We start from the raw sequence: 12,977 nt of genomic DNA, 5'->3' as shown, positions 1-12,977 counted from the left end.
AATTGGGTTAAACTCTGCCCAGAGACGCTGCAAATGCCCTGCCTCAAGCCTCATCACCCCAGACACGGCAGAGATTGGTAGAAAGGGTACAGTGCAGCCGGAGCCCCACACGACTTTTGTTTTTAATGCAAAGGATTTTTCTGCAAGTCCCCAGATGAGTCACCATGAAGAGGTGCTTTGCAAAATGACTCCCAGAATTAGAATCAACGTCTCCCCACACACGGTGCCTGACACTTCCTCCCACGGCATTTGTGAATCCGGCTCTCTGTTCACCCTCAAGGGTTTCAGGATTAAGCCCGTGTCGTTTCATTATCTCTTGGTGTTAGGGGAAGAGAAACTATTCTTGCTGGGCACCTTCTCCATCCTTCTCTGCATCCTCCCTGTATCCCTCGAGGCAAGGGGTGGTGAGGGTGGGGGTGGCGGGGGTCAGGATTTGTGCTTTACAGATAAAGCAGCTAAAGCTCAGAGTAGAAAGTCTAAGGTGGTTTGGACTCAGCTCAGGTGGATACTGGGTTTACCCAAAGCTTATACCGTTGTCATTATTTTGGGAGGGTGGTAGTCGGGGAAGAGGGAGCCATAACGTACTAGGATCAGACTACCTTCTTTGAAGGCCCTTTGTCCAAAATGTTCTGTTGCCAGCTTCCCAGTGGTGGACATTTGTGGGGGATGGTCTGGGTTTACCCAGAAACTCTTCTTTACACTTGTTGTCCTCTGAGAATGTGATTATTAATAGCATGCCTTTTCACTTCAAAAGTGTCTTGGTTTAGATGATAAACTTCAGGGTCACCTTGGTTACTTGCAAAGGTCACTGCTTTGCGGGGATTCAGACTGTACCTTATGAAATTGGGGCTGCTTCTCTGCCGGGTTTCTCCTCACCTCCTGACGTCTGTGTGTCTGACCAAGACGTTTCACAAGCGTTTACGGGGATTTTCAAGAGCAGCAAACCCCAGCTGGCTAGTTGGCGAGGGAGTCGGGACTGGAGTCAAGGCTCCGGCCCACCCCAGCCCTGCCCTTCACTCGCGGTGTGACCCAATGTCAGTTTCTTGACTGGCCAAATGCGACCTTGACCTTGTAGGATTTCCCGTTGCTCAGCGCAAGCTGGGAAACCAATCGAACCTTTTGGTAAGGACCGGGAATTCAGGAAGCATCACACCCCTCCTTGACATTGTATGGCTCACTTTTGAAAATAGCAAACCTTTACAACAATGTTTTGTTGCACCAGTTTTATAAACGTTTACAGTGCAAGACACATTATTTTTCAGAGACAAAGGTTAATTTCTTAGGTTCTTGTTGTTTGCTTTAGCAGCATTTGATGGGGGATCTTTTACATACATTTCTAATAGATAAAAAATAAACCAGATTGTAAATTGTTTTCTTTTTTTTTTTTTTTTAAGCAAATCACATACCAGGTTTTTTTATCTAAATTGTGTAGAATAAGTTAAACTTGAATTGCTTTTTATTAACCCATATGAGTGTATTCCTATAAGCATAGCTATGTTGAAATAAAGTTTTAAAAAGCAAAAAAATAACGAAATAACAAACTTTATTTTTAGCTAGTGGAATTTTTAAATATTTATTTATTTAATTGAATATGTAATACGTGCCCACAGTTCAAAGTTAAGAGGTGCAGAAAAAACGGTAGAAAGTCTCCAGCCTAGTCCCCAGTTATCTTCTTTTCCCTGGAGGGAACAAGTGTTGCCAAACACACTCTGTTCCCCAACACTGTGTGGGTGTGTATGTATACATGTGTGTCTGTATTTTTTCTTCTCTTCGTTTTCGCACAAGTGATAGCATCTGATCTACAGTGCTATACCCCTTGTATTTCCTTCAATTTTTGGAGGCTAACTTCCTATCATTCCACAAAGAGCTATTTCCTTTTTTATGACTGCATAGTATTTTAAAATATTTTCATTTAATCCACATTTAGCCAGCAGTTGCTCTGTGTACTGTTCTAAACACTGTGGGAGATGACAGAAGTTTCAGCCATGGGCTCTGCCCTCATGAATTTACAGTCTGATTTGGGAACAAGAAAAACAGAAAACATTTGGAGGGGCTTAGAAGGGCCATTTCTCCAGTGGACCCAAGTTCATTTGTGAGGCTTGGCTTTGGGGGCTAATTTTTTCCGTTATTATTCTCAGCTCCAGAGATAGGTTGGGTCAATGAAAGAGCCCAGACATGGGTTCTTCTGAAAGTTGAAAACTCAGTTGTGCAAGTTCAGGCAGCCCATGTCTTCATTCTAGGCCTCGGTTTGCTTCTCTGTAAAGTGGGGGCAGTTAGCTTCTGTCATGGGATGACAGTGGTCGCATGAAATTGTATTTCTGAAAATGCTTGTAGAATTAAGCGCTGTTCCCCCTGGGCTGGAGGATCTTGGGAGGCTCAGATGAGGTTCTAAGGAACCATACAGTAAGTGTCAGGGCTCTTCTGCCTTTTGCTGTCTGTAAGCTTTTCCTGCTTTTCAGCTTAGCTGATCCTGTGATAGGACCTGCTAAAGGTTCTCTCCTCCAGCCTTTGGCAGCCTTAGTCGCCAGCTTTGAGTCTGCTAGAGGCTTAACATGGTACACCCTACACTCAGGAGGCCCCGGGATGTGGGAACAATACAAGTTAACTGTCATCCTTAAGATGGGCGAGGGTGGGGGTGTCCTTTTGATAACCCTAACCCTGTCATTTCAACTCTCACTTTACAGATGGGACGGGTTCAAGGCCATGCAGCCATATAATAAGAGGCAGAGATGCTCTCGATGATGTTACTACACCCCTGTACCTCCTGCAGCTCCGGCCACCGACCTCCAGTGGTTGGCATTTCAATGAACAGATTAAAATCCTGACTTATTAATGATCACCAAGAACTGAGCCTTTCGTGTGTGGTCTCTTAACTGACCTCGCCAGCTACACTTTGAGCTAGTGATGCCCATTTGCCCACTTTGCAGATGAGGAAACACCCTCAGAGTTATTAATATAACAAGGGAGTGGGTGCTCTGTTAGTCCCTACCACTGCGCACCTATATAAAAGGTTTGGCATTTGTGGCTGCCTAGAGGCATCAGACGTGGAGAGGGGGATCCCTGGGAATGTCATTTTGGCCTCTGAAGGATTTTCATAAGCTCACAAAACACTGGGACTTGGCTTTCTGGTTGCTTGTTCCTCCTGATACTGAGCTGAGCGATTCTCTGGCTGTGACTTCTTTTCTCTCTTCCCTGGGGGGCAGTGGTGATGAATTTGCCTACAGGTGCCCAGAGCCTGGCACAAGAAAGCCTTCATGTTCGTGGCGTGACAGGAAGTTCCTGCATGCCCAGGACGGTTCTGGGCTATGCCTGTTGTCCTGGCATCAATGGTAGCGTCCCCTTTCACTCTCAGAAGTGTCCTGGATTGGATGATAAATGATATGGTCACCCTGTTGTTCAGCTGAAATAAAACAATAACTTGCCAGGTAAATAAATAGCTGATCATCTCAGTGGGGCACTGAGCCACGCCCTGGTGTAGTCCAAGCATTGGCTCTGTCACACTGGTGTCGATGTCCCAGGTGAGAAAGTTTACAGATGAGAAAATTAATATAGGGAAGTTAACCAGTTTGTCTAAAACACAGTTTAAGGGGACATCTAATGGGTCCAGGGTTCTGCTTTGAACTGAGTCAGCAGGGTCTCATGCTGGCCATATTTCTCCCTGAAGCATCCAAGTGTCCACTTGACTTTGGGGGCCCAGTTGCCCCTCTCTGAAACTTCTGGGATATAGGGCTAAGGTAAGTCTCCTCTGGGCCTGAGGGCTCCCCTGACCCACTCAGGGCTGCCTGTTCTCAGAGCAGATGGAAGCAAGGGAACCTCTGGATTTAGGGCTGATGACACCATCTATCCATTGACCCCAAATCCTCCCTGTGAGGGAAGCTTTGAAGGACGACATGGGCATTTGGTTGCTGGGTTTCCCAGCCCTGCCCCCGGCTTGCTGGGAATGGGTGTAATTTTTCCAGGCATCAGGACTTGCCAGGATTGTCTCGGGGGGCATGGAGAGGAGGGACCAGATGGAGACTGGAGGCTGGCAGAACAGGAGTGGGAGTGAAGAGGCAGAGGGAAGGGGCGGGAATCAGGAAAGGCTGGTTTAAGTTTCTCTGGGGAGAGGCTTGCACTGCCACTCCCTACCCCCAGCCCCAAAGCAGCCCTCTGAGCCAGGAGTCGGGGCAGAGAAGCTCTAACCCATCCTTAGGAAAGAAAATCCATTTTTCCTCATTCAGGGGCTTTCTGAGGGACTTGGTCTGGGGTGGCCATTGCTCTTTTAGGGTGATTTCCCCCATGCCAAGATGTATGGGTCGAGAGGTGCACCAGAGGCCAGGCAGTAAGTTCTGGGGAGCTCCAGAGCCCCTGAAGAAAGAGGCATGTTTGGGCGCTGCTTGGCTCAAAGCTGCCGACTTTGGGTTCTGAGCCGGAGTTGCTCTGGCCGACCTGAGCTAGGCAGCCATTTTGACCTCACACATACTGTCTACAGCCAGTTGCCAAATACCACAACCCAACTGTGCAATCAGCCCCCCAGAACTGGGCTGGGGCCAAGACCCTTGGCAGAAACCCAGCCTTGGAGCCAATCAGACCAGGTTTCAGAGTCTGGTTTGCCGCCTCCAAGCAGCGCAGCCCTGAACAAGCCACCTCACCAACCAGAGCCTCAGTTTCCTCATGGAGAAAGTTCCTCACCAGATTATGATGAGATGAAGACGCCAAGCTGGCTTCTGGCTGAAAAGAATATTAGTATCAACTGTTTGTCAGGCTCAGAAACTAGCACTTTACCTTTTACAATTGTCATTTCTTTTAATAATTTCAACAAACCTGCAAGGTGGGTGCCAGGGTTACTTTTCTTTGAAAGTGAAAGTTGCTCAGTCGTGTCTGACTCTTTGCACCCCCATGGACCATACAGTCCGTGGAATTCTCTAGGCCAGAATACTGGAGTGGGTAACCTTTCCCTTCTCCAGGGGATCTTCCCAACCCAGTGATCGAACCTAGGTCTCCAGCATTGCAGGCCGATTCTTTACCAGCTGAGCCACAAGGGAAGCCCAAGAATACTGGAATATGCTGTCTATCCCTTCTCCAGCAGATCTTCCCGACTCAGGAATCAAACCGGGCTCTCCTGCATTGCAGGCGGTTTCTTCATCAACTGAGCTACCAGGGAAGCCCATATAGCCAGCTATTTGCTTTGGTTTCTCTGTCTGACAAAACAGGCTCAGAGAGGTCATTGACTTGCTCAAGGTCACACGGGGGGAAATAGTGAGGCTGTAATTTATAAGTGATAGGCAGAAACGTTTTGCTGGCACAGCTATTAATAGCTCCAGGGTCTCATCTGTAACATAAGCATAATGATACCATGAGTCACTTCCTACTTCCGGCAAATCCCATGCTTATATGCTTTTACTAGAAAAAAGTAAAATCTGTAATGTTGCGTTTGCCAATTTCAGTGGTGTAAAGCGCTCCAGGCATGGCTAATTTAAACCTATCAACAACTCCCCGCAATTCCCAAATATTTAACAACCTGCTCTCATTTAACAGTTAGCTCTCACCAGCCCATGCAAACTGGCTCTCATACATCACTGGGTTCCATTATCCTGCACTTAGGGCCCTTAAAGGGTAGCCCTAGTCTCAGTGCTTTAAGGTTCCATTTTCCTTCGCTGGGAAAGAAGGGCAGCAGCTGGTCTGTATTGAGTGCCTACTGTGTGCCAGGAACTTTGCCACTGTGTCTGAACCTAGAACCCCATTTAATCTTTACAGCAACCTTTCAATGAAGGTATAATGATACCCATTTTATAGGTGAGAAAACTGAGGCTCAAAAAGGTAGCATCCACTGGCCAAGGTCACCCAGAGAATAAATGGCAGAGTCAGGATTCAAAGTCAGTCTGCCTGACAAGACTCCACCTAAGCAGACTGTGTCTTGGGAGCTCTGGGTCTGACATGAGCAAGTCCTGGACTTTTCTGGGCCTCAGTTTCCCCATCTGTAAGAAGGAGTTGGACAAGTCAATTTCTAACCATCCTTTCTGGATTGAGTCGTCATTTTGAGAGTCCAAGAATGTAGTGAGATGGAGGTGGGGACTTACATCAATGGAATGAATAAATACCTAAAGGGAAGAGTTTTGCTGGTTGACGGGGGTGGTGCACACGTATTTCCAGCTGTGCCTGGAGCACACGCACTTGGAGTCGGTGCAGTGCTACAGAATCAGCCTGGATTTGAACTCCAGCACCTCCACTTCCTGGCTGTGTGACCACAGACTAGTAGCTCTGCCTCTCTGGTTGGTCCCGCAAGTAGTCTTCCCCATTGTTCTGGAAGCCTAAGGGACAGTGAAGGGTCCCTGATGTGGAAAACTTTGCACCAGTAGATGTGGCAAAGTCCCTGTACCTTTACAAACTCTCACAACTTCCTTTCTTTTCTGGCCCTCATCTCCCCAAGTGAACTGAGCAAAAGCCAAGCCTCTTTTCTCCCTGGCCTGGAAGCCTAGAGCAGCTGAAAGGGGATGGGAAGCCCTGAGGTTTCTCTTTGCAGTGAAGGCAGAAGCCAAGACCACCTCCCCCCCCCACCGCAACCCGTCTGGGCCCACCTCCCTCTGGCTTGCACCGGCTGGTTGCTCTTCTCAGATTTCTGAAAGCCTGTGCTCCCAGAGGAGGCATTAAGGATGGTGGAATGCAGACCCGGGTGTGCAGAGAAGCAGTCTAGGGGAGAGCCCCCCCCACCAACCCCGCCAGCTGCGTCCCAGCCCAGCCCCCACCAGAGAGGAAGAGAAAGGAAGCGGAAAGGACAGCAATCCAGCCGGCTCTCGGAGTTCAGGATTCTTGCGTGGGGAGGGGTGGGAGAGTCAGGAGGACTCAGACCACTTGCAGGGCAGGCAGGAATGGGTGAGTCTGGGGGTTTGCCAGGACCGTGGCCAGGGTCCCGGTGCTAGGGCACTGTTGCTGAAGAGGGAAGGAGAAGGATATGCATTGAGCAGTGAGTGTTTTCTGAGCATCATAAAGCTCTTTACCTGCAGAGCCCAGCTGTAACCAGGTTTTCCTGCCCACAACCCTAGAGCAGGCTCAGCAGGGAGTCATGTCCAAGAAGAAAACAAAGCAATCAACCAGCAAGCAAATGCATGAGATTAAAAAAAAAAATCATCCAGCCCAAATCCACCAATTCCTAAATTGCTGCAAAGTGGAGCAGCTCTTTATTGAAGTTCTTCTAGAACACTGGCAAGGGGAGCTAAACACAGGCTAGTCAGCACAGCCTGCAGAAAAATGTCCTAAAGCCAGCTTGAGACCTGACGCCCTCTTCTCACAGTGCCTGTGACCGCCTCTCCTCCTCTCCCCACTGTAGCTAGCTCTTTCTTGATTTCTGTATCTCGTCTCATCACCCGGGTCATAGATTCCCGCTTCCTCAGGACAGACTTGGCTTATATCTATTTAGTACTAATAGTGCCTCCTTCAGTACTCAGAAGTGTCCTGGGAGAGCGGTGAAGGGTACAGCCCTCCTCCCCATTCCCCGCTGACCTCCAGCCTCAGCAGACTCGTAAGCAAAGGACACCCATGGAAGTGGCAGGAGGGAGCAAGACTTTTAACACTTTTACTGTCTTGCCCAGCCATCCCAAGTGTTCTCATTTATTCTATACAATGTTGACCTTGCCAATCAAGTCCACATTCTAGGGAGGAGGAAATGAAGGCCCAGAGCTTAACACTTGCTCAAAATCAAAGATCCAGGACATCCCCAAACTGAGACCCACACTTGGCTCTGCCTGAGTCTGAATCCCTTATGTTTCCCACCAGGACAGACAGTGTGGCTGGTTGGAGAGGATCAGCTTGGCACCCTCTTAATTTCCAAGGGAGAGATCAGCAGGCTTCCTTGTGCTGTCTATGGAGACCCTGAGGCCCAGAGAGGGTTTGTGCCTTACTCAAGATCACACAGTACATAAACAGCAGAGCTTATGCTAGAATGAGGCCCCTTATTCCCCAAGCATCCTTGAGTTTTTCCTGAGTAGACAGGGGGCCTTGCTGATACCCTGGGGCCCTTGGCTGAGGCTTTCTTCCTGGCCCACCCTTGTTGGACCCTCTTCTGGGAGAATGGAGCCAGATCCCAAGCAACTCCACTGCCTCAAGTAGAATCCATGGGCCTGGGTTGGGAGGAGTGGCCAGACCCTGGAAACTCCCGCTGCTGTTCCTGTTCATCGGGGTCACTGGGGTGGAATGCCACATCAGGAATGTCCTAACTGTGCCGCCCAAACTTAGTGTGGTATTCAGGACCCTCTCTTCTCCTCCCCGTTCCCCATTTGCATCTCATGCTGCAACCATATGGTTCTAGGTATGCCCTGCCTTTCTGGTCACCAAGGCTTAGCACATGCTGTTTCCTCTGCCTGGAGGGCCCATTTTCCTGTCTGAAGAACTCCTATTCATCCATCAGGACCCAAGTCAAATACCCCTTGCCAGGGCATTCGTAATCACACTGATGGGTCTTAGGGATCGCTTACAGTCAGTGCCCTATCTGACTGGTCAGTGACCATGGCAAGCGGGTTGTTAAATATTTAGACTCTCCTGTGAAGTCTCCCTTACCCCATACAGCCTCTCCTTCCCGCCTCCTGGGCTGGCTTCTGCGTCCCTGCCTCCTCCCTAGACCATGAGCTCCTGCAGGGCCGGGACTGTGCCTGGGGCACCAAGGTGTCTCCCTGGGGCTTACCCTATGGGCCCACAAACTGCACATGCTCTCATAACGGCTCACCCCTGCCATCTCATGCGTATTGGTCCCACTTTACAGATGGAGAAACCAAGGCACAGAGAGGTGAGGAAACAGTCAATTTTGTGACAAGACTGGGATTTGAACCCAGGTCTCAACCTGTAGTCCCTGCTCTCTCCATGGAGTCTCTGAATCCCAGGCAGCCCTGTGTGGGAAAGGGCAGCCTTAGCTTGGGGACTCTGTTCTACCCTGCCAGACACCTGCTCAGGACAATGAGGGGGTTGCTGACGAATATAGACTTACTCCACCCACCTGCGGGGCCCCTGACTAGGAGGGCCATGTGAGACGGACTGACTCTTTGTCCTGGGCCTCCCTTGTCAGGCCTCCAAGGCAAGCCTGGTCTTTGGCTGCCCTTGACATCCATTCCAGATAAGGTTACTAGGAAGTAGTTCTGCAAAAGATGTGGGGCTTTCCAGGACAAACCAAAAAGAGAAGACAGAAATGATCCTCCCACAGGGTCACATTAGCCCTGCCCATGTGGGTCCTCTCTGCCCCAGATGTCACCCCATGTCTGACTCTTTGCAGCTCTCAAGGGGACTTGAAGGTGACTTGATGGAACCAGCCCCAAGCCTTGAGTCATGAGATCTGGGTTCAAATCTTGGCCCCAGTGCTGAGCTTGGCAAGCCACTTGACATTTTTGACCCTTGCTGGCTTTGTAAATGAAGGGATTATTGGAAAAATTAGATGGAATAATAAGTACCGAGTGCCTAACATGGGGCTGAAGTTCTCTCTTTATGTGGGGATTGAATTGGAGTTTAAGATATCCCTGTCTCTCCAGAGAAAGTCCCTTGTTTCCTTCCCTGCCAGTCTCGGTGATCTACAAATTCCCCAGGTAAGATCAGCACGCCCCCTGCTTTAATATAATCTGGTTTGACCTTCGTGCGCCGGGGGTGGGGAAAGCACAGCACCCCCTTTCCTCTTCTGCCCAGAGCTCTCTTCTCTCCAGCCCACGTGGGAGGCCTGGGCCTCCTTTAGATGAGATTATTGTTCTGGAGAAAGTCCCTGTGCTCTGAAAACCATAGACATCCAAGTCCTGCCACCTCCACCTCTGTGTGGTTTGAACTAATTTTTCAGAATTTGGCTGAGCTTGAACCCAATATATGAAAATCCCAACTTGTTGAACACAAAAGTCACGCCTGAGGATTCACTCTTGGGTTCCTTTGAGTTGTCAGCTCCCCCGTGTATGTTGTAAACGAGTTTCCCTTGATAGAATTTCAATCTATACATTTCTGAGGTGTTTCTGTGGAGCCAAATAAAGTAGGGTTTACCTGCTCCATGTTCTGGAAGTCACCTGGGCAGGCATTTTGAGTGGAAGCTTCTACCCGGAGCTGCACAGCTCATGAAGGCAGCTCACATCCAGACTCTTTACCTGGAATCAACAGCAGAAGCTTACTGCGTCCATTTCCCAGTCTGAGAAACTGAGGCCCAAGGAACGGAAGGGGCTCGCCTCAACTCCCGAGTGGAGTTAGGGCAGATCAGTACTAGAATGACCTCCCCTGATGTTTCTGGAAGGTCTTGCATCTTAAGGTAGACTTTGTGACCTTTCCTCCACTGATGGCTTTTCTCCTCCTGGCCTCCTGCTGCCAACAGTTTGAAGTCGCAGCTTCTGAGGGTGAGAGCCTGGTGACCTGGCATCCGCTGACCTCTCCAGCCACACTGCTGTGTTCCCTTCGTGTTCTAGCTTCACAGAACACCCTTCTGGCCTCTGCATGTGACTTAGATTTGTTGCCCATGTCAATCCCTCTGCCTCGAAGCTGCTTTTGTGGACGGGGATGGTGACAAGGGGATGAAAGTCATAAATGGGCAAGTGTGTAGGAGGGCTGGACTAGGTTGAAGCAAGCTGGATGCCCAAGGTACACAATGTAAGGAGGTGGTGATGATGGTTTGTTACTAAGTTGTGACCCCATGGACTGTAGCCCCCCAGGCTCCTCTGTCCATGGGACTTTCCCAGCAAGAGTGCTAGAGTAGGTTGTCATTTCCTCCTCCAGGGGATCTTCCTGACCCAGGGATCAAACCTGTATCTCCTGCGTCTCCTGCGTTGGCAGTCGGATTCTTTTTTTTTTTTTTTTTTTTTATTTTTATTAGTTGGAGGCTAATTACTTTACAATATTGTAGTGGTTTTTGTCATACATTGACATGAATCAGTCAAGGATTTACATATATTCCCCATCCCGATCCCCCCTCCCACCTCCCTCTCCACCTGATCCCTCTGGGTCTTCCCAGTGCACCAGGCCTGAGCACTTGTCTCATGCATCCGACCTGGGCTGGTGATCTGTTTCACCCTAGATAATATACATGTTTCTATGCTGTTCTCTCGAAACATCCCACCCTCGCCTTCTCCCACAGAGTCCAAAAGTCTGTTCTGTACATCTGTGTCTCTTTTTCTGTTTTGCATATAGGGTTATCATTACCATCTTTCTAAATTCCATATATATGTGTTAGTATACTGTAATGGTCTTTATCTTTCTGGCTTACTTCACTCTGTATAATGGGCTCCAGTTTCATCCATCTCATTAGAACTGATTCAAATGAATTGTTTTTAATGGCTGAGTGATATTCCATGGTGTATATGTACCACAGCTTCCTTATCCATTCATCTGCTGATGGGCATCTAGGTTGCTTCCATGTCCTGGCTATTATAAACAGTGCTGCGATGAATATTGGGGTGCACGTGTCTCTTTCAGATCTGGTTTCCTCAGTGTGTATGCCCAGGAGTGGTATTGCTGGGTTATATGGCAGTTCTATTTCCAGTTTTTTAAGAAATCACACTGTTCTCCATAGCGGCTGTACTAGTTTGCATTCCCACCAACAGTGTAAGAGGGTTCCCTTTTCTCCACACCCTGTCCAGCATTTAATACTTGTAGACTTTTGGATAGCAGGGCAGTCGGATTCTTTACCACTGAGGCACCTGGGAAGCCTTTGGCCCAGCAATTCCACTCCTAAATGTAAACCCAAAAGGATTGAAAACAGGGGTTCTAATAAAAACTTGCACACGAATGTTTACAGCAGCACTATTCACAATAGCAAAAAGGTGGAAACAAAATGTTCATCATCAGATGAGAGGGGAGGCAAAATGTGATCCATCCATGTAATGGAATATTATGTGGCTACTGAAAGGCATTGGGTCCCATCACTTCATGGCAAATAGATGGGGAAACAATGGAAATAGTGAGAGACTTTATTTTGGGGGGCTCCAAAATCACGGCAGATGGTGACTGCAGCCATGAAATTAAAAGATGCTTGCTCTTTGGAAGAAGAGCTATGACCAACTTAGACAGCATATTAAAAAGCACAGACATTACTCTGCCAAGGTCCATCTAGTCAAGGCTATGGTTTTTCCAGTAGTCATATATGGATGTGAGAGCTGGACCATAAAAGAAAGCTGAGTGCCAAAGAATTGATGCTTTTGAACTGTGGTATTGGAGAAGACTATTGAGAGTCTCTTGGACTGCAAGGAGATCAAACCAGTCAATCCTAGAGGAAATCAGTCCTAAATATTCATTGGAAGGACTGATGCTGAAGCTGGAAACTCCAATACTTTGGCTACCTGATGTGAAGAACTGACTCATTTGAAAAGACTGTGATGCTGGAAAAGATTGAAGGCAGGAGGACAAGGGGACAACAGAGGATGAGATGGTTGGATAGCATCACACCGACTCTATGGACTGAGTCCGAGCAAGCTCTGGGAATTGGTGATGGACTGGGAAGCCTGGCGTGGTGCAGTCCATGGGGTTGCAAAAGAGTCGGACACGACTGAGCGACTGACTGACTGACTGACTGACTGAAATGAATGGAGTACTAGCATATGCTACAGTGTGCTTGAACCTTGAAAACATTAGCTGAATAACATTAGCCACATATTGTGTGGCTCCATTTATGTAAAATGTCCAGAATAGGCAAACCTGATAGAGACAAAAAGCAAATTAGTGGTTGCCAGGGACTACACAAGGGGAAAACGGGGAAGGAGTGCTAATGGATATGGGGCTCCCTTTTGGAGCGCTGAGACTGTTCTGGAACTAGATAGTGTTGATGGTTCTACAACATTGTGAAGGTACTGAAACCCACTGGATTTATGCTTTAAAATGGCTTTAGTGATAAACTGTATGTAAGGAAGCATCCGTCTCAAGTGCCAACCTGCGCCTGCATGCCTTGAGGGGGACTGTCTTCTCAGGTTTGTGCCCTGGTTGCCTCACTCTACCCTGGTCCTGGTGTCCACAGCCTCCCCATGGATGAGAGAATTTTGTGTTTGCTTGTAACTTCTCTT

The sequence above is a fragment of the Odocoileus virginianus genome, chromosome 2 (assembly GCF_023699985.2).
Source record: "Odocoileus virginianus isolate 20LAN1187 ecotype Illinois chromosome 2, Ovbor_1.2, whole genome shotgun sequence".
In the NCBI taxonomy this organism is placed as follows: Eukaryota; Metazoa; Chordata; class Mammalia; order Artiodactyla; family Cervidae; genus Odocoileus; species Odocoileus virginianus.
This window is presented reverse-complemented; position numbering follows the sequence as displayed.